Source organism: Phyllobates terribilis, unplaced genomic scaffold (assembly GCF_046119375.1).
Source record: "Phyllobates terribilis strain yellow unplaced genomic scaffold, ASM4611937v1 Scaffold_123__1_contigs__length_5148117, whole genome shotgun sequence".
NCBI classification, from domain to species: domain Eukaryota; kingdom Metazoa; phylum Chordata; class Amphibia; order Anura; family Dendrobatidae; genus Phyllobates; species Phyllobates terribilis.
In genome coordinates, this window is record NW_027362883.1 from 2,250,065 (window position 1) to 2,272,942 (window position 22,878).

At 44.3% G+C, this 22,878-nt stretch overlaps 13 non-coding genes and 1 pseudogene across 13 annotated transcripts; all 14 read left to right on the forward strand.

Annotated features, from left to right (window-relative positions):
• The first annotated feature begins 4,607 nt into the window (after positions 1-4,607).
• Positions 4,608-4,826, forward strand: LOC141202666 (U2 spliceosomal RNA; annotated as a pseudogene).
• Positions 4,827-5,941: 1,115 nt separating this feature from the next.
• LOC141202145 (U2 spliceosomal RNA) lies at positions 5,942-6,132 on the forward strand. The gene has a single exon (XR_012273427.1). It is a non-coding gene; the product is annotated as a U2 spliceosomal RNA (small nuclear RNA).
• A 1,115-nt stretch (positions 6,133-7,247) lies between these two features.
• On the forward strand, positions 7,248-7,438 carry LOC141202146 (U2 spliceosomal RNA). The gene has a single exon (XR_012273428.1). It is a non-coding gene; the product is annotated as a U2 spliceosomal RNA (small nuclear RNA).
• Positions 7,439-8,553: 1,115 nt separating this feature from the next.
• Positions 8,554-8,744, forward strand: LOC141202147 (U2 spliceosomal RNA). The gene has a single exon (XR_012273429.1). It is a non-coding gene; the product is annotated as a U2 spliceosomal RNA (small nuclear RNA).
• Positions 8,745-9,859: 1,115 nt separating this feature from the next.
• On the forward strand, positions 9,860-10,050 carry LOC141202148 (U2 spliceosomal RNA). Its single transcript, XR_012273430.1, has one exon. It is a non-coding gene; the product is annotated as a U2 spliceosomal RNA (small nuclear RNA).
• Positions 10,051-11,165: 1,115 nt separating this feature from the next.
• LOC141202149 (U2 spliceosomal RNA) lies at positions 11,166-11,356 on the forward strand. Its single transcript, XR_012273431.1, has one exon. It is a non-coding gene; the product is annotated as a U2 spliceosomal RNA (small nuclear RNA).
• A 1,115-nt stretch (positions 11,357-12,471) lies between these two features.
• LOC141202380 (U2 spliceosomal RNA) lies at positions 12,472-12,662 on the forward strand. The gene has a single exon (XR_012273655.1). It is a non-coding gene; the product is annotated as a U2 spliceosomal RNA (small nuclear RNA).
• A 1,115-nt stretch (positions 12,663-13,777) lies between these two features.
• LOC141202381 (U2 spliceosomal RNA) lies at positions 13,778-13,968 on the forward strand. The gene has a single exon (XR_012273656.1). It is a non-coding gene; the product is annotated as a U2 spliceosomal RNA (small nuclear RNA).
• A 1,118-nt stretch (positions 13,969-15,086) lies between these two features.
• LOC141202325 (U2 spliceosomal RNA) lies at positions 15,087-15,277 on the forward strand. Its single transcript, XR_012273601.1, has one exon. It is a non-coding gene; the product is annotated as a U2 spliceosomal RNA (small nuclear RNA).
• A 1,115-nt stretch (positions 15,278-16,392) lies between these two features.
• Positions 16,393-16,583, forward strand: LOC141202218 (U2 spliceosomal RNA). Its single transcript, XR_012273499.1, has one exon. It is a non-coding gene; the product is annotated as a U2 spliceosomal RNA (small nuclear RNA).
• A 1,118-nt stretch (positions 16,584-17,701) lies between these two features.
• On the forward strand, positions 17,702-17,892 carry LOC141202150 (U2 spliceosomal RNA). Its single transcript, XR_012273432.1, has one exon. It is a non-coding gene; the product is annotated as a U2 spliceosomal RNA (small nuclear RNA).
• Positions 17,893-19,004: 1,112 nt separating this feature from the next.
• Positions 19,005-19,195, forward strand: LOC141202402 (U2 spliceosomal RNA). The gene has a single exon (XR_012273676.1). It is a non-coding gene; the product is annotated as a U2 spliceosomal RNA (small nuclear RNA).
• Positions 19,196-20,310: 1,115 nt separating this feature from the next.
• On the forward strand, positions 20,311-20,501 carry LOC141202151 (U2 spliceosomal RNA). The gene has a single exon (XR_012273433.1). It is a non-coding gene; the product is annotated as a U2 spliceosomal RNA (small nuclear RNA).
• Positions 20,502-21,616: 1,115 nt separating this feature from the next.
• On the forward strand, positions 21,617-21,807 carry LOC141202152 (U2 spliceosomal RNA). Its single transcript, XR_012273434.1, has one exon. It is a non-coding gene; the product is annotated as a U2 spliceosomal RNA (small nuclear RNA).
• Positions 21,808-22,878: the final 1,071 nt, after the last annotated feature.

Sequence of the window (22,878 nt, forward strand, 5' to 3'; positions counted from 1 at the left end):
AGAAGTTGAGGGAGCAGGAGAAGAATCCAACCTTGCATGGTTTGACTTTTACAGTCTTGTACTCCAAAGGTGATGTTCCCCTAGTCATATTTATGTATAATCCCTTTGTGCACGAACATGACATTGCGACTTTTCTTAAGAGGCATTGTGACTTTGTGAGCAACAGTCACAAAATCATGAACGAGGAGAACTTATGGACTGGCAAATACAGATATTTTGTCAGATTTGGGGAAAGTTCTTCGGAGCCTGGAGGTGTTCATTACCCTCCCCAAAGTTTCTCTATCGGGAGAGATAGGGGTATTCTCTTCTTTCCTGAGGCCCCAGTTTTTTGCAGGAAATGTAAGAAGTACGGACACTTACAAGAGGTTTGTACTGCTGTGCCTGTTTGCTCCAAGTGCAACCAAAGTGGGCATGTTGCTAAGGACTGTACCAATCCAATTGTTTGCAATGCTTGTGGTATGGAGGGGCATGCCTTTAAGGATTGTACTCGTCGTGCGAACGAGGGCAAGGCAAGGGCATACTCTGAGGTGGTCTCGAACTCTCCGAGGCCTAAGAGTGTGGCACCTGAGGCCGCAGTTTCTTCCAGGGTGAAGGTAGTGGAACAGCGTGTGGAGACTGCTCCAGTGAGGGCGTCTGCTGACCTACTGGTGGAGCCCGGGAGAGTGGAAGAGGTTCTGGCAGCTGAGATGGACATTTCTTCCTATCAGGGGGGTTTCATTGACTCCTTTTGTGAAGAACGTGAGGGAGCCTTGGAAATCCCAGGGGACCCGGCTCTCAGTTGGAGCAGTGAAAGTATGGATGAAGAGGGAGCTGGAGGTCAAGGAGACTTCATTGAGACTGGGGTGAGGTCTTCTGAGGAACCGGACCGCGCTAAGAATAAAAGGGCCCGGTTGTCTGAACCATCAAGTAGCCAATGCGTGGCAAGTCCGGTGAGTGAGCGGGATTACCCAGTGGTTTCTCTTTCTCCTGCGTCAACGGCTTACCTGGAGGAGAATTTGGAGTCCACTATCTTTCAGCTAAGTGGGAGTTCGCCGGATGACAAAGGATAAGGAAGGCATGTTTTTTTGCTGAGACTGGTGTTTCTGGTTTTTGAGCCAAAGAATGGTCTCTAAACCAAATTGGGACATTGCGTCCCTTAATGTAAGACTTTTAAAGTCTAGAGTTAGAAGATCTGTGATTCTGGACTTCTTACATAACCATTCTTTTGATATTATGTGTCTACAGGAGTGTGGTATAGAAGAACCCCTGGAAGACGCTGATTGGCCATATGGCCAGCATATCTGGTCTGGCTCTAGTGGGAATAAAAATGATGGAGTTGGGATAGTATTAAATAATAGAAATTTTGTTTTTGAATATTATAAGGTAATAGAGGTGGGTCGTTGCATCTCTGCAGTTGTGTGTGGGAGGGGGTGGAAAGTTAAAATTATAAATATTTATGGTCCTACAAAAAAAGAAGACAGGTTAAGTTTATTAGATAAATTATGTTTAGAATTACCTGGTAGGATCCCTGTGATAGTAACAGGTGATTTTAACTGTGTAACTGAGGGGAAAGTTGATGCCTCAGGAAAAAAATTGGCAAACATTATTTCTGATTTTTTCTTTTTTGATGCTGCTGAGGTTTATTTGGGGAAGCCACCACCACCAACCTATAAAGCTGACAGGGGTGGGATAACATCTAGGATTGATAGGATGTTTTTTTCTAAAAATATAATATGTGATGGTTTTTCTCAATTTTCAGTTCCTTTTTCGGACCATGTGTGCCTGAAAGGTGAGTTTAGAGGGGATTTAAGGCGGGTGCATGGGAGAGGTGTGTGGAAATTGAATGTGAGTTTGCTTGAGGATGAGAGAATTGTGAATGATTTTAAGAAAAAATATAGTTGGTGTAAATCTCAAAAGAGTAAGTTTGAAAGTGTGTTGGTGTGGTGGGATTGGATGAAGTATGAAGTGCAAAAGTTTTTTCGTCGATGGGGCTATAAAAAGGCTGCCATGGTTAGGAGTCAATATAAAGATTTAATGATGAGGGTGGAATGGCTGGAGAAAATGAGGATGTGTGGTGTGGATGTGGATGATTTGTTAAGAAGTGCGAGAGAGGATTTGAAGAGGACTTTGGAGAGGAAGGGAAGGGAAATAATTTTTAGGTCAAAGGTGGTCCATCTTGATAAAGATGAAAAGTGTTCAAGATATTTCTTTAAAAAAATAAATGGTAAGAAGGAGGGTATGGAGGAGATTTTTGATGTGGATGGTGTTTGTGTGAGTGGGGAGGATGTAATGAAGGAAGTGGTCACGTTTTATGCTGAGTTGTTTGGCAGGAAGTGGGTGGATGAGAGTTTGAAAGAAGAAGTGCTTAAGACTTTGGATTGTAAGGTGGATAAGGATGGATGTTCTGGTCTATGTGAGGCAGTGATTGAGGAGGAAGTTAAGAAAGCGGTGTTTGGTGCAAGGAAAAATGTGACGCCTGGGAAGGATGGTTTGCCTGTGGAGCTATATGTTATGATGTGGGAAGTGATGGGTATGGATTTAGTGGAAGTGTGTCAGTTTATGTGGGAGAATGGGATGCTTGCGGGTTCAATGAAGGAGGGAGTGGTGGTCTTAATCCATAAGAAAGGGGATAAAAGGTGTTTGAGTAATTGGAGGCCAATTACGCTTCTGAACGCCGATTACAAGGTATTCAGTAAAATTTTGGCGTGTCGGATGCGTGTGGTTGTAGCTGATGTGATTGGTAAAGATCAAGTGTGTGCAGTGCCTGGTAGATGTATGACGGATAATCTGTGTCTTTTAAGAGATGTGTTGTGGGATTGTAAAGTAAGAAAGCAGAAGTGTATGGTGATGGCTGTTGACTTTGAAAAGGCGTTTGATCGCGTGTCTCATGTGTTTCTATTTGAGGTTTTGCGTAGAATGGGTTTTCCGGAGAAATTTGTGCATGCCGTGAGAGGATTGTATGGGGAGGTGGTGAGTGAATTTCTGGTGAATGGGTTTTTGAGTGAGAAAGTGTGTATTAGGTCTGGTGTGAGGCAAGGTTGTCCCATGTCACCGGTATTATTTGTGTGTGTGATTGAGCCACTGCTGTGTATGATTCGGAAAGAGAAAGTGGTGCGTGGTTTGTTAGTGCCAGGGAGTGGTGGAATGACTGTGAAAGTCTTAGGATATATGGATGATGTAGTAGTGGTGAGTGAGAGTGTGGCCTCTATGGAGAGAGTAAAATTGTTGTTGAATTTTTTTTGTGGCGCGTCAGCGTTTCGTGTGAATTGGAACAAATGCATGTTTAAATGTTTTGGTGACAATAGGATTAAGATGGATGGTGTGGCTGGTGTGGATGGTGCAATTAAAGTGTTGGGAGTTTTTTTTAATGATGATTTGAAAGGTTATGAGAGTTGGGATGAATGTGGTGAGCGGATTGTGCGGAAGATGAATTTTTGGAAGTTACGTTCTTTGTCTTTGGTAGGGAAGGTTCTTATTATTAAGGCTGTTATTCTCCCTATTTTGCTTTATGTTTCTTGTATTTTTCCAGTGCCCTATAGGAAAATTAAAAAAGTGGAGAAACTAATTTTTGTGTTTTTTTGGGGCAGTAGGATGGAAAGACTTAAGAGAGAGATTTTGTTTAAGCAATATTTGTATGGGGGACTGAAGTTTCCGAATATTGAAGTGTTTCTAACATTGCATTTTATTAAGACTACGGTCATTTTGATTGGGAAGAATAATAAAGGGGCATTTATGTGTAAGTATTTGGCTGGATGGATGCTGTATGGTCTGAATTGGGTGAAGCGTGATAAGAATGTGCCTGTTGCTTTTAAGTGTCCTGAGTGGTATGGTTTGATTGAGAAGTTTGTGAGGAAGAATGATTTGTTAGCAGTTGCAATGAAAGACTTTATGTTGGTTAAGAAGGTGATGGGGAAGATGTGTGTGAATGAGTGTGAGAGTAATGTGGTGGGATTGCGTTCTATGGAAGTTGCGCGGGTATGGAAGAAGTTAAGCATTCAAGGTGTGTCGAATAGACAGCGAGATATAGTATGGATGGGCCTTCATAATATTTTGCCAGTGAGGGATTTTCAGAAGAAAAGAGATCTCATAAGATCTGCAGTATGTCCAAGGGATGGTTGTGGAGCGAATGAGACGGTGAGGCACCTTATGTGGGATTGTAATTTTGCGTATGATGTGTGGAAAGGTGTGGGTGGACTGTGTAAAGGGGTTGCTGGTGTGAAGTTTATTGATTGGAGAGTGGCTATGTTTGGTTTTGGTGCTAGTCGTCGTGGCCTAGAAAGGATGATGTGGTTTATTATGGTGTGTGTGCAGGAGAGCTTGTGGGATGTGAGAAATTTGTGTGTGTTTAAAAGAGTAAATTTAACAGTAAATGATTGTATTAGGTTGATCTTAGCAAGACTATATGTAATCTATTTGTGGGATACAAGAGAAGGTGGTGGTGGTGGAACAGATTCTGAAGGTGTGTGGAAATACCTTAAGTGGCAGGATATGGTTAAATACCGTTGATATTTTTTCTGGAAATGTCTCTGGCATAGGATTACTTGTTTGTATTTTTGTTGAATAATACTTTAATAAAGAAACCACAATGATGTTTATGAAGTGGCAGTATAACTTATGACGAAGTCTGGTTAACTGTTTGCTTATATCTAAACCTGAGTGGTTTTAAAAAAAAAAAAAAAAAAAAAAAAAAAAAATCTGTTCTTATCAGTTTAATATCTGATACGTCCCCTATCTGGGGACCATATATTAAATGGATTTTTAGAACAGGGAGATGGAAAAAGAGCTTCCTCTGTCCACTCCACGCATTGACCTGGTATTGCAGTATCTCCAGGACCGGTGCACCCCTTCTTTAATGCAGTTTCTAAAATCAGAAAGAATTGAATTCAATGTTTTTTGTTCATTTTGCTTGTTTGTCGGATTTTGGGATGGACTCTTTGGCTTTGCTTTTCTTCTCCTCATTGGATTTTTCATGTTCAAAGTTGCAGAAGCCAGATTACAAGCTCATTTTGGTTCAACTTCAGCAACTGTGCATTGCATTGCCATGTAATGTGATGCAATGCTATCTCTTTAGCTCTCCCTTTTTACTTCCTTTTGGATAAACAGACATATTAGGCAAGCATTTTGGAGCTTTCACCTAAATAACTACAGGTGGTGAGATAAGCTGCACAATATAATTGACCTTTCAGTATATTGTTGCACACACACCATCTATTTAGCAAATGCCCTTGTTATCAACAGCAGCCTTTTAAACTCACCTGAGCTAACAGGTATGTGCGCTGGTTACTCTGCTGCGCTTAAAATTTCTTTTTTGGTTTGCTACAATGCCTTTTCTGAAACGTTGTCTCCTTCTGCTGGAACACTGACTTCTTTCATTTAATGCCTGCAGACTATAAAAGAGAACCCAACCCAAAAAGTTTGGTTGATTAGTCTGTGGCATTCTGTTAAACTGTTGCTTATGGCGGTCTCTGTGAGCTTCTCAGCGACATTCAGCCAGCCAGGTATCCTGCCTGCAGTAGATGGAATGTGGCAATGGAACGCTGGCTGCGCGTGTCATAATAGGCTCTGAGCCTTTATATACCTGTGCACAGCAGCAGCCACCTTCAGTCTGCTGCTGGACAGCCAGCAGCAGCAGCAGCAGGAGAGGTATGTAATCAGGAGCCCTCCTGCTAAGGGTAGACAGCTGCTCGTTCCACCCCACCCCCCGCCTTAATTGGTTCTCCTCCCTTCCAACGGTGTTGAGGCGGGTGGGAACAGCAGGGGGTGAAGGTGCTGTGTTTAAAGAGGTGGAGTTATGCAGATCTAAAACGCGTGGATTGCAGCAGCAGCAAGCCGAAAAGTGCAGGCATGTAAGGGATCTAGAGGTTGACAACATGTCTTCTTAACGGGAGTCCAGGAGCTCATCTCCACAAATGGACTTTTCAGGATCCTTGGGTGGCTCCGTAGTTTGAAACCAATTCTGGTTATCGCTTCTCGGCCTTTTGGCTAAGATCAAGTGTAGTATCTGTTCTTATCAGTTTAATATCTGATACGTCCCCTATCTGGGGACCATATATTAAATGGATTTTTAGAACAGGGAGATGGAAAAAGAGCTTGCTCTGTCCACTCCACGCATTGACCTGGTATTGCAGTATCTCCAGGACCGGTGCACCCCTTCTTTAATGCAGTTTCTAAAATCAGAAAGAATTGAATTCAATGTTTTTTGTTCATTTTGCTTGTTTGTCGGATTTTGGGATGGAATCTTTGGCTTTGCTTTTCTTCTCCTCATTGGATTTTTCATGTTCAAAGTTGCAGAAGCCAGATTACAAGCTCATTTTGGTTCAACTTCAGCAACTGTGCATTGCATTGCCATGTAATGTGATGCAATGCTATCTTTCTAGCTCTCCCTTTTTACTTCCTTTTGGATAAACAGACATATTAGGCAAGCATTTTGGAGCTTTCACCTAAATAACTACAGGTGGTGAGATAAGCTGCACAATATAATTGACCTTTCAGTATATTGTTGCACACACACCATCTATTTAGCAAATGCCCTTGTTATCAACAGCAGCCTTTTAAACTCACCTGAGCTAACAGGTATGTGCGCTGGTTACTCTGCTGCGCTTAAAATTTCTTTTTTGGTTTGCTACAATGCCTTTTCTGAAACGTTGTCTCCTTCTGCTGGAACACTGACTTCTTTCATTTAATGCCTGCAGACTATAAAAGAGAACCCAACCCAAAAAGTTTGGTTGATTAGTCTGTGGCATTCTGTTAAACTGTTGCTTATGGCGGTCTCTGTGAGCTTCTCAGCGACATTCAGCCAGCCAGGTATCCTGCCTGCAGTAGATGGAATGTGGCAATGGAACGCTGGCTGCGCGTGTCATAATAGGCTCTGAGCCTTTATATACCTGTGCACAGCAGCAGCCACCTTCAGTCTGCTGCTGGACAGCCAGCAGCAGCAGCAGCAGGAGAGGTATGTAATCAGGAGCCCTCCTGCTAAGGGTAGACAGCTGCTCGTTCCACCCCACCCCCCGCCTTAATTGGTTCTCCTCCCTTCCAACGGTGTTGAGGCGGGTGGGAACAGCAGGGGGTGAAGGTGCTGTGTTTAAAGAGGTGGAGTTATGCAGATCTAAAACGCGTGGATTGCAGCAGCAGCAAGCCGAAAAGTGCAGGCATGTAAGGGATCTAGAGGTTGACAACATGTCTTCTTAACAGGAGTCCAGGAGCTCATCTCCACAAATGGACTTTTCAGGATCCTTGGGTGGCTCCGTAGTTTGAAACCAATTCTGGTTATCGCTTCTCGGCCTTTTGGCTAAGATCAAGTGTAGTATCTGTTCTTATCAGTTTAATATCTGATACGTCCCCTATCTGGGGACCATATATTAAATGGATTTTTAGAACAGGGAGATGGAAAAAGAGCTTGCTCTGTCCACTCCACGCATTGACCTGGTATTGCAGTATCTCCAGGACCGGTGCACCCCTTCTTTAATGCAGTTTCTAAACTCAGAAAGAATTGAATTCAATGTTTTTTGTTCATTTTGCTTGTTTGTCGGATTTTGGGATGGACTCTTTGGCTTTGCTTTTCTTCTCCTCATTGGATTTTTCATGTTCAAAGTTACAGAAGCCAGATTACAAGCTCATTTTGGTCCAACTTCAGCAACTGTGCATTGCATTGCCATGTAATGTGATGCAATGCTATCTTTCTAGCTCTCCCTTTTTACTTCCTTTTGGATAAACAGACATATTAGGCAAGCATTTTGGAGCTTTCACCTAAATAACTACAGGTGGTGAGATAAGCTGCACAATATAATTGACCTTTCAGTATATTGTTGCACACACACCATCTATTTAGCAAATGCCCTTGTTATCAACAGCAGCCTTTTAAACTCACCTGAGCTAACAGGTATGTGCGCTGGTTACTCTGCTGCGCTTAAAATTTCTTTTTTGGTTTGCTACAATGCCTTTTCTGAAACGTTGTCTCCTTCTGCTGGAACACTGACTTCTTTCATTTAATGCCTGCAGACTATAAAAGAGAACCCAACCCAAAAAGTTTGGTTGATTAGTCTGTGGCATTCTGTTAAACTGTTGCTTATGGCGGTCTCTGTGAGCTTCTCAGCGACATTCAGCCAGCCAGGTATCCTGCCTGCAGTAGATGGAATGTGGCAATGGAACGCTGGCTGCGCGTGTCATAATAGGCTCTGAGCCTTTATATACCTGTGCACAGCAGCAGCCACCTTCAGTCTGCTGCTGGACAGCCAGCAGCAGCAGCAGCAGGAGAGGTATGTAATCAGGAGCCCTCCTGCTAAGGGTAGACAGCTGCTCGTTCCACCCCACCCCCCGCCTTAATTGGTTCTCCTCCCTTCCAACGGTGTTGAGGCGGGTGGGAACAGCAGGGGGTGAAGGTGCTGTGTTTAAAGAGGTGGAGTTATGCAGATCTAAAACGCGTGGATTGCAGCAGCAGCAAGCCGAAAAGTGCAGGCATGTAAGGGATCTAGAGGTTGACAACATGTCTTCTTAACGGGAGTCCAGGAGCTCATCTCCACAAATGGACTTTTCAGGATCCTTGGGTGGCTCCGTAGTTTGAAACCAATTCTGGTTATCGCTTCTCGGCCTTTTGGCTAAGATCAAGTGTAGTATCTGTTCTTATCAGTTTAATATCTGATACGTCCCCTATCTGGGGACCATATATTAAATGGATTTTTAGAACAGGGAGATGGAAAAAGAGCTTGCTCTGTCCACTCCACGCATTGACCTGGTATTGCAGTATCTCCAGGACCGGTGCACCCCTTCTTTAATGCAGTTTCTAAAATCAGAAAGAATTGAATTCAATGTTTTTTGTTCATTTTGCTTGTTTGTCGGATTTGGGGATGGACTCTTTGGCTTTGCTTTTCTTCTCCTCATTGGATTTTTCATGTTCAAAGTTGCAGAAGCCAGATTACAAGCTCATTTTGGTTCAACTTCAGCAACTGTGCATTGCATTGCCATGTAATGTGATGCAATGCTATCTTTCTAGCTCTCCCTTTTTACTTCCTTTTGGATAAACAGACATATTAGGCAAGCATTTTGGAGCTTTCACCTAAATAACTACAGGTGGTGAGATAAGCTGCACAATATAATTGACCTTTCAGTATATTGTTGCACACACACCATCTATTTAGCAAATGCCCTTGTTATCAACAGCAGCCTTTTAAACTCACCTGAGCTAACAGGTATGTGCGCTGGTTACTCTGCTGCGCTTAAAATTTCTTTTTTGGTTTGCTACAATGCCTTTTCTGAAACGTTGTCTCCTTCTGCTGGAACACTGACTTCTTTCATTTAATGCCTGCAGACTATAAAAGAGAACCCAACCCAAAAAGTTTGGTTGATTAGTCTGTGGCATTCTGTTAAACTGTTGCTTATGGCGGTCTCTGTGAGCTTCTCAGCGACATTCAGCCAGCCAGGTATCCTGCCTGCAGTAGATGGAATGTGGCAATGGAACGCTGGCTGCGCGTGTCATAATAGGCTCTGAGCCTTTATATACCTGTGCACAGCAGCAGCCACCTTCAGTCTGCTGCTGGACAGCCAGCAGCAGCAGCAGCAGGAGAGGTATGTAATCAGGAGCCCTCCTGCTAAGGGTAGACAGCTGCTCGTTCCACCCCACCCCCCGCCTTAATTGGTTCTCCTCCCTTCCAACGGTGTTGAGGCGGGTGGGAACAGCAGGGGGTGAAGGTGCTGTGTTTAAAGAGGTGGAGTTATGCAGATCTAAAACGCGTGGATTGCAGCAGCAGCAAGCCGAAAAGTGCAGGCATGTAAGGGATCTAGAGGTTGACAACATGTCTTCTTAACGGGAGTCCAGGAGCTCATCTCCACAAATGGACTTTTCAGGATCCTTGGGTGGCTCCGTAGTTTGAAACCAATTCTGGTTATCGCTTCTCGGCCTTTTGGCTAAGATCAAGTGTAGTATCTGTTCTTATCAGTTTAATATCTGATACGTCCCCTATCTGGGGACCATATATTAAATGGATTTTTAGAACAGGGAGATGGAAAAAGAGCTTGCTCTGTCCACTCCACGCATTGACCTGGTATTGCAGTATCTCCAGGACCGGTGCACCCCTTCTTTAATGCAGTTTCTAAAATCAGAAAGAATTGAATTCAATGTTTTTTGTTCATTTTGCTTGTTTGTCGGATTTGGGGATGGACTCTTTGGCTTTGCTTTTCTTCTCCTCATTGGATTTTTCATGTTCAAAGTTGCAGAAGCCAGATTACAAGCTCATTTTGGTTCAACTTCAGCAACTGTGCATTGCATTGCCATGTAATGTGATGCAATGCTATCTTTCTAGCTCTCCCTTTTTACTTCCTTTTGGATAAACAGACATATTAGGCAAGCATTTTGGAGCTTTCACCTAAATAACTACAGGTGGTGAGATAAGCTGCACAATATAATTGACCTTTCAGTATATTGTTGCACACACACCATCTATTTAGCAAATGCCCTTGTTATCAACAGCAGCCTTTTAAACTCACCTGAGCTAACAGGTATGTGCGCTGGTTACTCTGCTGCGCTTAAAATTTCTTTTTTGGTTTGCTACAATGCCTTTTCTGAAACGTTGTCTCCTTCTGCTGGAACACTGACTTCTTTCATTTAATGCCTGCAGACTATAAAAGAGAACCCAACCCAAAAAGTTTGGTTGATTAGTCTGTGGCATTCTGTTAAACTGTTGCTTATGGCGGTCTCTGTGAGCTTCTCAGCGACATTCAGCCAGCCAGGTATCCTGCCTGCAGTAGATGGAATGTGGCAATGGAACGCTGGCTGCGCGTGTCATAATAGGCTCTGAGCCTTTATATACCTGTGCACAGCAGCAGCCACCTTCAGTCTGCTGCTGGACAGCCAGCAGCAGCAGCAGCAGGAGAGGTATGTAATCAGGAGCCCTCCTGCTAAGGGTAGACAGCTGCTCGTTCCACCCCACCCCCCGCCTTAATTGGTTCTCCTCCCTTCCAACGGTGTTGAGGCGGGTGGGAACAGCAGGGGGTGAAGGTGCTGTGTTTAAAGAGGTGGAGTTATGCAGATCTAAAACGCGTGGATTGCAGCAGCAGCAAGCCGAAAAGTGCAGGCATGTAAGGGATCTAGAGGTTGACAACATGTCTTCTTAACGGGAGTCCAGGAGCTCATCTCCACAAATGGACTTTTCAGGATCCTTGGGTGGCTCCGTAGTTTGAAACCAATTCTGGTTATCGCTTCTCGGCCTTTTGGCTAAGATCAAGTGTAGTATCTGTTCTTATCAGTTTAATATCTGATACGTCCCCTATCTGGGGACCATATATTAAATGGATTTTTAGAACAGGGAGATGGAAAAAGAGCTTGCTCTGTCCACTCCACGCATTGACCTGGTATTGCAGTATCTCCAGGACCGGTGCACCCCTTCTTTAATGCAGTTTCTAAAATCAGAAAGAATTGAATTCAATGTTTTTTGTTCATTTTGCTTGTTTGTCGGATTTTGGGATGGACTCTTTGGCTTTGCTTTTCTTCTCCTCATTGGATTTTTCATGTTCAAAGTTGCAGAAGCCAGATTACAAGCTCATTTTGGTTCAACTTCAGCAACTGTGCATTGCATTGCCATGTAATGTGATGCAATGCTATCTTTCTAGCTCTCCCTTTTTACTTCCTTTTGGATAAACAGACATATTAGGCAAGCATTTTGGAGCTTTCACCTAAATAACTACAGGTGGTGAGATAAGCTGCACAATATAATTGACCTTTCAGTATATTGTTGCACACACACCATCTATTTAGCAAATGCCCTTGTTATCAACAGCAGCCTTTTAAACTCACCTGAGCTAACAGGTATGTGCGCTGGTTACTCTGCTGCGCTTAAAATTTCTTTTTTGGTTTGCTACAATGCCTTTTCTGAAACGTTGTCTCCTTCTGCTGGAACACTGACTTCTTTCATTTAATGCCTGCAGACTATAAAAGAGAACCCAACCCAAAAAGTTTGGTTGATTAGTCTGTGGCATTCTGTTAAACTGTTGCTTATGGCGGTCTCTGTGAGCTTCTCAGCGACATTCAGCCAGCCAGGTATCCTGCCTGCAGTAGATGGAATGTGGCAATGGAACGCTGGCTGCGCGTGTCATAATAGGCTCTGAGCCTTTATATACCTGTGCACAGCAGCAGCCACCTTCAGTCTGCTGCTGGACAGCCAGCAGCAGCAGCAGCAGGAGAGGTATGTAATCAGGAGCCCTCCTGCTAAGGGTAGACAGCTGCTCGTTCCACCCCACCCCCCGCCTTAATGGGTTCTCCTCCCTTCCAACGGTGTTGAGGCGGGTGGGAACAGCAGGGGGTGAAGGTGCTGTGTTTAAAGAGGTGGAGTTATGCAGATCTAAAACGCGTGGATTGCAGCAGCAGCAAGCCGAAAAGTGCAGGCATGTAAGGGATCTAGAGGTTGACAACATGTCTTCTTAACGGGAGTCCAGGAGCTAATCTCCACAAATGGACTTTTCAGGATCCTTGGGTGGCTCCGTAGTTTGAAACCAATTCTGGTTATCGCTTCTCGGCCTTTTGGTTAAGATCAAGTGTAGTATCTGTTCTTATCAGTTTAATATCTGATACGTCCCCTATCTGGGGACCATATATTAAATGGATTTTTAGAACAGGGAGATGGAAAAAGAGCTTGCTCTGTCCACTCCACGCATTGACCTGGTATTGCAGTATCTCCAGGACCGGTGCACCCCTTCTTTAATGCAGTTTCTAAAATCAGAAAGAATTGAATTCAATGTTTTTTGTTCATTTTGCTTGTTTGTCGGATTTTGGGATGGACTCTTTGGCTTTGCTTTTCTTCTCCTCATTGGATTTTTCATGTTCAAAGTTGCAGAAGCCAGATTACAAGCTCATTTTGGTTCAACTTCAGCAACTGTGCATTGCATTGCCATGTAATGTGATGCAATGCTATCTTTCTAGCTCTCCCTTTTTACTTCCTTTTGGATAAACAGACATATTAGGCAAGCATTTTGGAGCTTTCACCTAAATAACTACAGGTGGTGAGATAAGCTGCACAATATAATTGACCTTTCAGTATATTGTTGCACACACACCATCTATTTAGCAAATGCCCTTGTTATCAACAGCAGCCTTTTAAACTCACCTGAGCTAACAGGTATGTGCGCTGGTTACTCTGCTGCGCTTAAAATTTCTTTTTTGGTTTGCTACAATGCCTTTTCTGAAACGTTGTCTCCTTCTGCTGGAACACTGACTTCTTTCATTTAATGCCTGCAGACTATAAAAGAGAACCCAACCCAAAAAGTTTGGTTGATTAGTCTGTGGCATTCTGTTAAACTGTTGCTTATGGCGGTCTCTGTGAGCTTCTCAGCGACATTCAGCCAGCCAGGTATCCTGCCTGCAGTAGATGGAATGTGGCAATGGAACGCTGGCTGCGCGTGTCATAATAGGCTCTGAGCCTTTATATACCTGTGCACAGCAGCAGCCACCTTCAGTCTGCTGCTGGACAGCCAGCAGCAGCAGCAGCAGGAGAGGTATGTAATCAGGAGCCCTCCTGCTAAGGGTAGACAGCTGCTCGTTCCACCCCACCCCCCGCCTTAATGGGTTCTCCTCCCTTCCAACGGTGTTGAGGCGGGTGGGAACAGCAGGGGGTGAAGGTGCTGTGTTTAAAGAGGTGGAGTTATGCAGATCTAAAACGCGTGGATTGCAGCAGCAGCAAGCCGAAAAGTGCAGGCATGTAAGGGATCTAGAGGTTGACAACATGTCTTCTTAACGGGAGTCCAGGAGCTAATCTCCACAAATGGACTTTTCAGGATCCTTGGGTGGCTCCGTAGTTTGAAACCAATTCTGGTTATCGCTTCTCGGCCTTTTGGTTAAGATCAAGTGTAGTATCTGTTCTTATCAGTTTAATATCTGATACGTCCCCTATCTGGGGACCATATATTAAATGGATTTTTAGAACAGGGAGATGGAAAAAGAGCTTGCTCTGTCCACTCCACGCATTGACCTGGTATTGCAGTATCTCCAGGACCGGTGCACCCCTTCTTTAATGCAGTTTCTAAAATCAGAAAGAATTGAATTCAATGTTTTTTGTTCATTTTGCTTGTTTGTCGGATTTTGGGATGGACTCTTTGGCTTTGCTTTTCTTCTCCTCATTGGATTTTTCATGTTCAAAGTTGCAGAAGCCAGATTACAAGCTCATTTTGGTTCAACTTCAGCAACTGTGCATTGCATTGCCATGTAATGTGATGCAATGCTATCTTTCTAGCTCTCCCTTTTTACTTCCTTTTGGATAAACAGACATATTAGGCAAGCATTTTGGAGCTTTCACCTAATTAACTACAGGTGGTGAGATAAGCTGCACAATATAATTGACCTTTCAGTATATTGTTGCACACACACCATCTATTTAGCAAATGCCCTTGTTATCAACAGCAGCCTTTTAAACTCACCTGAGCTAACAGGTATGTGCGCTGGTTACTCTGCTGCGCTTAAAATTTCTTTTTTGGTTTGCTACAATGCCTTTTCTGAAACGTTGTCTCCTTCTGCTGGAACACTGACTTCTTTCATTTAATGCCTGCAGACTATAAAAGAGAACTCAACCCAAAAAGTTTGGTTGATTAGTCTGTGGCATTCTGTTAAACTGTTGCTTATGGCGGTCTCTGTGAGCTTCTCAGCGACATTCAGCCAGCCAGGTATCCTGCCTGCAGTAGATGGAATGTGGCAATGGAACGCTGGCTGCGCGTGTCATAATAGGCTCTGAGCCTTTATATACCTGTGCACAGCAGCAGCCACCTTCAGTCTGCTGCTGGACAGCCAGCAGCAGCAGCAGCAGCAGGAGAGGTATGTAATCAGGAGCCCTCCTGCTAAGGGTAGACAGCTGCTCGTTCCACCCCACCCCCCGCCTTAATTGGTTCTCCTCCCTTCCAACGGTGTTGAGGCGGGTGGGAACAGCAGGGGGTGAAGGTGCTGTGTTTAAAGAGGTGGAGTTATGCAGATCTAAAACGCGTGGATTGCAGCAGCAGCAAGCCGAAAAGTGCAGGCATGTAAGGGATCTAGAGGTTGACAACATGTCTTCTTAACGGGAGTCCAGGAGCTCATCTCCACAAATGGACTTTTCAGGATCCTTGGGTGGCTCCGTAGTTTGAAACCAATTCTGGTTATCGCTTCTCGGCCTTTTGGCTAAGATCAAGTGTAGTATCTGTTCTTATCAGTTTAATATCTGATACGTCCCCTATCTGGGGACCATATATTAAATGGAATTTTAGTACAGGGAGATGGAAAAAGAGCTTGCTCTGTCCACTCCACGCATTGACCTGGTATTGCAGTATCTCCAGGACCGGTGCACCCCTTCTTTAATGCAGTTTCTAAAATCAGAAAGAATTGAATTCAATGTTTTTTGTTCATTTTGCTTGTTTGTCGGATTTTGGGATGGACTCTTTGGCTTTGCTTTTCTTCTCCTCATTGGATTTTTCATGTTCAAAGTTGCAGAAGCCAGATTACAAGCTCATTTTGGTTCAACTTCAGCAACTGTGCATTGCATTGCCATGTAATGTGATGCAATGCTATCTTTCTAGCTCTCCCTTTTTACTTCCTTTTGGATAAACAGACATATTAGGCAAGCATTTTGGAGCTTTCACCTAAATAACTACAGGTGGTGAGATAAGCTGCACAATATAATTGACCTTTCAGTATATTGTTGCACACACACCATCTATTTAGCAAATGCCCTTGTTATCAACAGCAGCCTTTTAAACTCACCTGAGCTAACAGGTATGTGCGCTGGTTACTCTGCTGCGCTTAAAATTTCTTTTTTGGTTTGCTACAATGCCTTTTCTGAAACGTTGTCTCCTTCTGCTGGAACACTGACTTCTTTCATTTAATGCCTGCAGACTATAAAAGAGAACCCAACCCAAAAAGTTTGGTTGATTAGTCTGTGGCATTCTGTTAAACTGTTGCTTATGGCGGTCTCTGTGAGCTTCTCAGCGACATTCAGCCAGCCAGGTATCCTGCCTGCAGTAGATGGAATGTGGCAATGGAACGCTGGCTGCGCGTGTCATAATAGGCTCTGAGCCTTTATACACCTGTGCACAGCAGCAGCCACCTTCAGTCTGCTGCTGGACAGCCAGCAGCAGCAGCAGCAGGAGAGGTATGTAATCAGGAGCCCTCCTGCTAAGGGTAGACAGCTGCTCGTTCCACCCCACCCCCCGCCTTAATTGGTTCTCCTCCCTTCCAACGGTGTTGAGGCGGGTGGGAACAGCAGGGGGTGAAGGTGCTGTGTTTAAAGAGGTGGAGTTATGCAGATCTAAAACGCGTGGATTGCAGCAGCAGCAAGCCGAAAAGTGCAGGCATGTAAGGGATCTAGAGGTTGACAACATGTCTTCTTAACGGGAGTCCAGGAGCTCATCTCCACAAATGGACTTTTCAGGATCCTTGGGTGGCTCCGTAGTTTGAAACCAATTCTGGTTATTGCTTCTCGGCCTTTTGGCTAAGATCAAGTGTAGTATCTGTTCTTATCAGTTTAATATCTGATACGTCCCCTATCTGGGGACCATATATTAAATGGATTTTTAGAACAGGGAGATGGAAAAAGAGCTTGCTCTGTCCACTCCACGCATTGACCTGGTATTGCAGTATCTCCAGGACCGGTGCACCCCTTCTTTAATGCAGTTTCTAAAATCAGAAAGAATTGAATTCAATGTTTTTTGTTCATTTTGCTTGTTTGTCGGATTTTGGGATGGACTCTTTGGCTTTGCTTTTCTTCTCCTCATTGGATTTTTCATGTTCAAAGTTGCAGAAGCCAGATTACAAGCTCATTTTGGTTCAACTTCAGCAACTGTGCATTGCATTGCCATGTAATGTGATGCAATGCTATCTTTCTAGCTCTCCCTTTTTACTTCCTTTTGGATAAACAGACATATTAGGCAAGCATTTTGGAGCTTTCACCTAAATAACTACAGGTGGTGAGATAAGCTGCACAATATAATTGACCTTTCAGTATATTGTTGCACACACACCATCTATTTAGCAAATGCCCTTGTTATCAACAGCAGCCTTTTAAACTCACCTGAGCTAACAGGTATGTGCGCTGGTTACTCTGCTGCGCTTAAAATTTCTTTTTTGGTTTGCTACAATGCCTTTTCTGAAACGTTGTCTCCTTCTGCTGGAACACTGACTTCTTTCATTTAATGCCTGCAGACTATAAAAGAGAACCCAACCCAAAAAGTTTGGTTGATTAGTCTGTGGCATTCTGTTAAACTGTTGCTTATGGCGGTCTCTGTGAGCTTCTCAGCGACATTCAGCCAGCCAGGTATCCTGCCTGCAGTAGATGGAATGTGGCAATGGAACGCTGGCTGCGCGTGTCATAATAGGCTCTGAGCCTTTATATACCTGTGCACAGCAGCAGCCACCTTCAGTCTGCTGCTGGACAGCCAGCAGCAGCAGCAGCAGCAGGAGAGGTATGTAATCAGGAGCCCTCCTGCTAAGGGTAGACAGCTGCTCGTTCCACCCCACCCCCCGCCTTAATTGGTTCTCCTCCCTTCCAACGGTGTTGAGGCGGGTGGGAACAGCAGGGGGTGAAGGTGCTGTGTTTAAAGAGGTGGAGTTATGCAGATCTAAAACGCGTGGATTGCAGCAGCAGCAAGCCGAAAAGTGCAGGCATGTAAGGGATCTAGAGGTTGACAACATGTCTTCTTAACGGGAGTCCAGGAGCTCATCTCCACAAATGGACTTTTCAGGATCCTTGGGTGGCTCCGTAGTTTGAAACCAATTCTGGTTATCGCTTCTCGGCCTTTTGGCTAAGATCAAGTGTAGTATCTGTTCTTATCAGTTTAATATCTGATACGTCCCCTATCTGGGGACCATATATTAAATGGATTTTTAGAACAGGGAGATGGAAAAAGAGCTTGCTCTGTCCACTCCACGCATTGACCTGGTATTGCAGTATCTCCAGGACCGGTGCACCCCTTCTTTAATGCAGTTTCTAAAATCAGAAAGAATTGAATTCAATGTTTTTTGTTCATTTTGCTTGTTTGTCGGATTTTGGGATGGACTCTTTGGCTTTGCTTTTCTTCTCCTCATTGGATTTTTCATGTTCAAAGTTGCAGAAGCCAGATTACAAGCTCATTTTGGTTCAACTTCAGCAACTGTGCATTGCATTGCCATGTAATGTGATGCAATGCTATCTTTCTAGCTCTCCCTTTTTACTTCCTTTTGGATAAACACACATATTAGGCAAGCATTTTGGAGCTTTCACCTAAATAACTACAGGTGGTGAGATAAGCTGCACAATATAATTGACCTTTCAGTATATTGTTGCACACACACCATCTATTTAGCAAATGCCCTTGTTATCAACAGCAGCCTTTTAAACTCACCTGAGCTAACAGGTATGTGCGCTGGTTACTCTGCTGCGCTTAAAATTTCTTTTTTGGTTTGCTACAATGCCTTTTCTGAAACGTTGTCTCCTTCTGCTGGAACACTGACTTCTTTCATTTAATGCCTGCAGACTATAAAAGAGAACCCAACCCAAAAAGTTTGGTTGATTAGTCTGTGGCATTCTGTTAAACTGTTGCTTATGGCGGTCTCTGTGAGCTTCTCAGCGACATTCAGCCAGCCAGGTATCCTGCCTGCAGTAGATGGAATGTGGCAATGGAACGCTGGCTGCGCGTGTCATAATAGGCTCTGAGCCTTTATATACCTGTGCACAGCAGCAGCCACCTTCAGTCTGCTGCTGGACAGCCAGCAGCAGCAGCAGGAGAGGTATGTAATCAGGAGCCCTCCTGCTAAGGGTAGACAGCTGCTCGTTCCACCCCACCCCCCGCCTTAATTGGTTCTCCTCCCTTCCAACGGTGTTGAGGCGGGTGGGAACAGCAGGGGGTGAAGGTGCTGTGTTTAAAGAGGTGGAGTTATGCAGATCTAAAACGCGTGGATTGCAGCAGCAGCAAGCCGAAAAGTGCAGGCATGTAAGGGATCTAGAGGTTGACAACATGTCTTCTTAACGGGAGTCCAGGAGCTCATCTCCACAAATGGACTTTTCAGGATCCTTGGGTGGCTCCGTAGTTTGAAACCAATTCTGGTTATCGCTTCTCGGCCATTTGGCTAAGATCAAGTGTAATATCTGTTCTTATCAGTTTAATATCTGATACGTCCCCTATCTGGGGACCATATATTAAATGGATTTTTAGAACAGGGAGATGGAAAAAGAGCTTGCTCTGTCCACTCCACGCATTGACCTGGTATTGCAGTATCTCCAGGACCGGTGCACCCCTTCTTTAATGCAGTTTCTAAAATCAGAAAGAATTGAATTCAATGTTTTTTGTTCATTTTGCTTGTTTGTCGGATTTTGGGATGGACTCTTTGGCTTTGCTTTTCTTCTCCTCATTGGATTTTTCATGTTCAAAGTTGCAGAAGCCAGATTACAAGATCATTTTGGTTCAACTTCAGCAACTGTGCATTGCATTGCCATGTAATGTGATGCAATGCTATCTTTCTAGCTCTCCCTTTCTACTTCCTTTTGGATAAACAGACATATTAGGCAAGCATTTTGGAGCTTTCACCTAAATAACTACAGGTGGTGAGATAAGCTGCACAATATAATTGACCTTTCAGTATATTGTTGCACACACACCATCTATTTAGCAAATGCCCTTGTTATCAACAGCAGCCTTTTAAACTCACCTGAGCTAACAGGTATGTGCGCTGGTTACTCTGCTGCGCTTAAAATTTCTTTTTTGGTTTGCTACAATGCCTTTTCTGAAACGTTGTCTCCTTCTGCTGGAACACTGACTTCTTTCATTTAATGCCTGCAGACTATAAAAGAGAACCCAACCCAAAAAGTTTGGTTGATTAGTCTGTGGCATTCTGTTAAACTGTTGCTTATGGCGGTCTCTGTGAGCTTCTCAGCGACATTCAGCCAGCCAGGTATCCTGCCTGCAGTAGATGGAATGTGGCAATGGAACGCTGGCTGCGCGTGTCATAATAGGCTCTGAGCCTTTATATACCTGTGCACAGCAGCAGCCACCTTCAGTCTGCTGCTGGACAGCCAGCAGCAGCAGCAGCAGGAGAGGTATGTAATCAGGAGCCCTCCTGCTAAGGGTAGACAGCTGCTCGTTCCACCCCACCCCCCGCCTTAATTGGTTCTCCTCCCTTCCAACGGTGTTGAGGCGGGTGGGAACAGCAGGGGGTGAAGGTGCTGTGTTTAAAGAGGTGGAGTTATGCAGATCTAAAACGCGTGGATTGCAGCAGCAGCAAGCCGAAAAGTGCAGGCATGTAAGGGATCTAGAGGTTGACAACATGTCTTCTTAACGGGAGTCCAGGAGCTCATCTCCACAAATGGACTTTTCAGGATCCTTGGGTGGCTCCGTAGTTTGAAACCAATTCTGGTTATCGCTTCTCGGCCTTTTGGCTAAGATCAAGTGTAGTATCTGTTCTTATCAGTTTAATATCTGATACGTCCCCTATCTGGGGACCATATATTAAATGGATTTTTAGAACAGGGAGATGGAAAAAGAGCTTGCTCTGTCCACTCCACGCATTGACCTGGTATTGCAGTATCTCCAGGACCGGTGCACCCCTTCTTTAATGCAGTTTCTAAAATCAGAAAGAATTGAATTCAATGTTTTTTGTTCATTTTGCTTGTTTGTCGGATTTTGGGATGGACTCTTTGGCTTTGCTTTTCTTCTCCTCATTGGATTTTTCATGTTCAAAGTTGCAGAAGCCAGATTACAAGCTCATTTTGGTTCAACTTCAGCAACTGTGCATTGCATTGCCATGTAATGTGATGCAATGCTATCTTTCTAGCTCTCCCTTTTTACTTCCTTTTGGATAAACAGACATATTAGGCAAGCATTTTGGAGCTTTCACCTAAATAACTACAGGTGGTGAGATAAGCTGCACAATATAATTGACCTTTCAGTATATTGTTGCACACACACCATCTATTTAGCAAATGCCCTTGTTATCAACAGCAGCCTTTTAAACTCACCTGAGCTAACAGGTATGTGCGCTGGTTACTCTGCTGCGCTTAAAATTTCTTTTTTGGTTTGCTACAATGCCTTTTTTGAAACGTTGTCTCCTTCTGCTGGAACACTGACTTCTTTCATTTAATGCCTGCAGACTATAAAAGAGAACCCAACCCAAAAAGTTTGGTTGATTAGTCTGTGGCATTCTGTTAAACTGTTGCTTATGGCGGTCTCTGTGAAATTCTCAGCGACATTCAGCCAGCCAGGTATCCTGCCTGCAGTAGATGGAATGTGGCAATGGAACGCTGGCTGCGCGTGTCATAATAGGCTCTGAGCCTTTATATACCTGTGCACAGCAGCAGCCACCTTCAGTCTGCTGCTGGACAGCCAGCAGCAGCAGCAGCAGGAGAGGTATGTAATCAGGAGCCCTCCTGCTAAGGGTAGACAGCTGCTCGTTCCACCCCACCCCCCGCCTTAATTGGTTCTCCTCCCTTCCAACGGTGTTGAGGCGGGTGGGAACAGCAGGGGGTGAAGGTGCTGTGTTTAAAGAGGTGGAGTTATGCAGATCTAAAACGCGTGGATTGCAGCAGCAGCAAGCCGAAAAGTGCAGGCATGTAAGGGATCTAGAGGTTGACAACATGTCTTCTTAACGGGAGTCCAGGAGCTCATCTCCACAAATGGACTTTTCAGGATCCTTGGGTGGCTCCGTAGTTTGAAACCAATTCTGGTTATCGCTTCTCGGCCTTTTGGCTAAGATCAAGTGTAGTATCTGTTCTTATCAGTTTAATATCTGATACGTCCCCTATCTGGGGACCATATATTAAATGGATTTTTAGAACAGGGAGATGGAAAAAGAGCTTGCTCTGTCCACTCCACGCATTGACCTGGTATTGCAGTATCTCCAGGACCGGTGCACCCCTTCTGTAATGCAGTTTCTAAAATCAGAAAGAATTGAATTCAATGTTTTTTGTTCATTTTGCTTGTTTGTCGGATTTTGGGATGGACTCTTTGGCTTTGCTTTTCTTCTCCTCATTGGATTTTTCATGTTCAAAGTTGCAGAAGCCAGATTACAAGCTCATTTTGGTTCAACTTCAGCAACTGTGCATTGCATTGCCATGTAATGTGATGCAATGCTATCTTTCTAGCTCTCCCTTTTTACTTCCTTTTGGATAAACAGACATATTAGGCAAGCATTTTGGAGCTTTCACCTAAATAACTACAGGTGGTGAGATAAGCTGCACAATATAATTGACCTTTCAGTATATTGTTGCACACACACCATCTATTTAGCAAATGCCCTTGTTATCAACAGCAGCCTTTTAAACTCACCCGAGCTAACAGGTATGTGCGCTGGTTACTCTGCTGCGCTTAAAATTTCTTTTTTGGTTTGCTACAATGCCTTTTCTGAAACGTTGTCTCCTTCTGCTGGAACACTGACTTCTTTCAATTAATGCCTGCAGACTATAAAAGAGAACCCAACCCAAAAAGTTTGGTTGATTAGTCTGTGGCATTCTGTTAAACTGTTGCTTATGGCGGTCTCTGTGAGCTTCTCAGCGACATTCAGCCAGCCAGGTATCCTGCCTGCAGTAGATGGAATGTGGCAATGGAACGCTGGCTGCGCGTGTCATAATAGGCTCTGAGCCTTTATATACCTGTGCACAGCAGCAGCCACCTTCAGTCTGCTGCTGGACAGCCAGCAGCAGCAGCAGCAGGAGAGGTATGTAATCAGGAGCCCTCCTGCTAAGGGTAGACAGCTGCTCGTTCCACCCCACCCCCCGCCTTAATTGGTTCTCCTCCCTTCCAACGGTGTTGAGGCGGGTGGGAACAGCAGGGGGTGAAGGTGCTGTGTTTAAAGAGGTGGAGTTATGCAGATCTAAAACGCGTGGATTGCAGCAGCAGCAAGCCGAAAAGTGCAGGCATGTAAGGGATCTAGAGGTTGACAACATGTCTTCTTAACGGGAGTCCAGGAGCTCATCTCCACAAATGGACTTT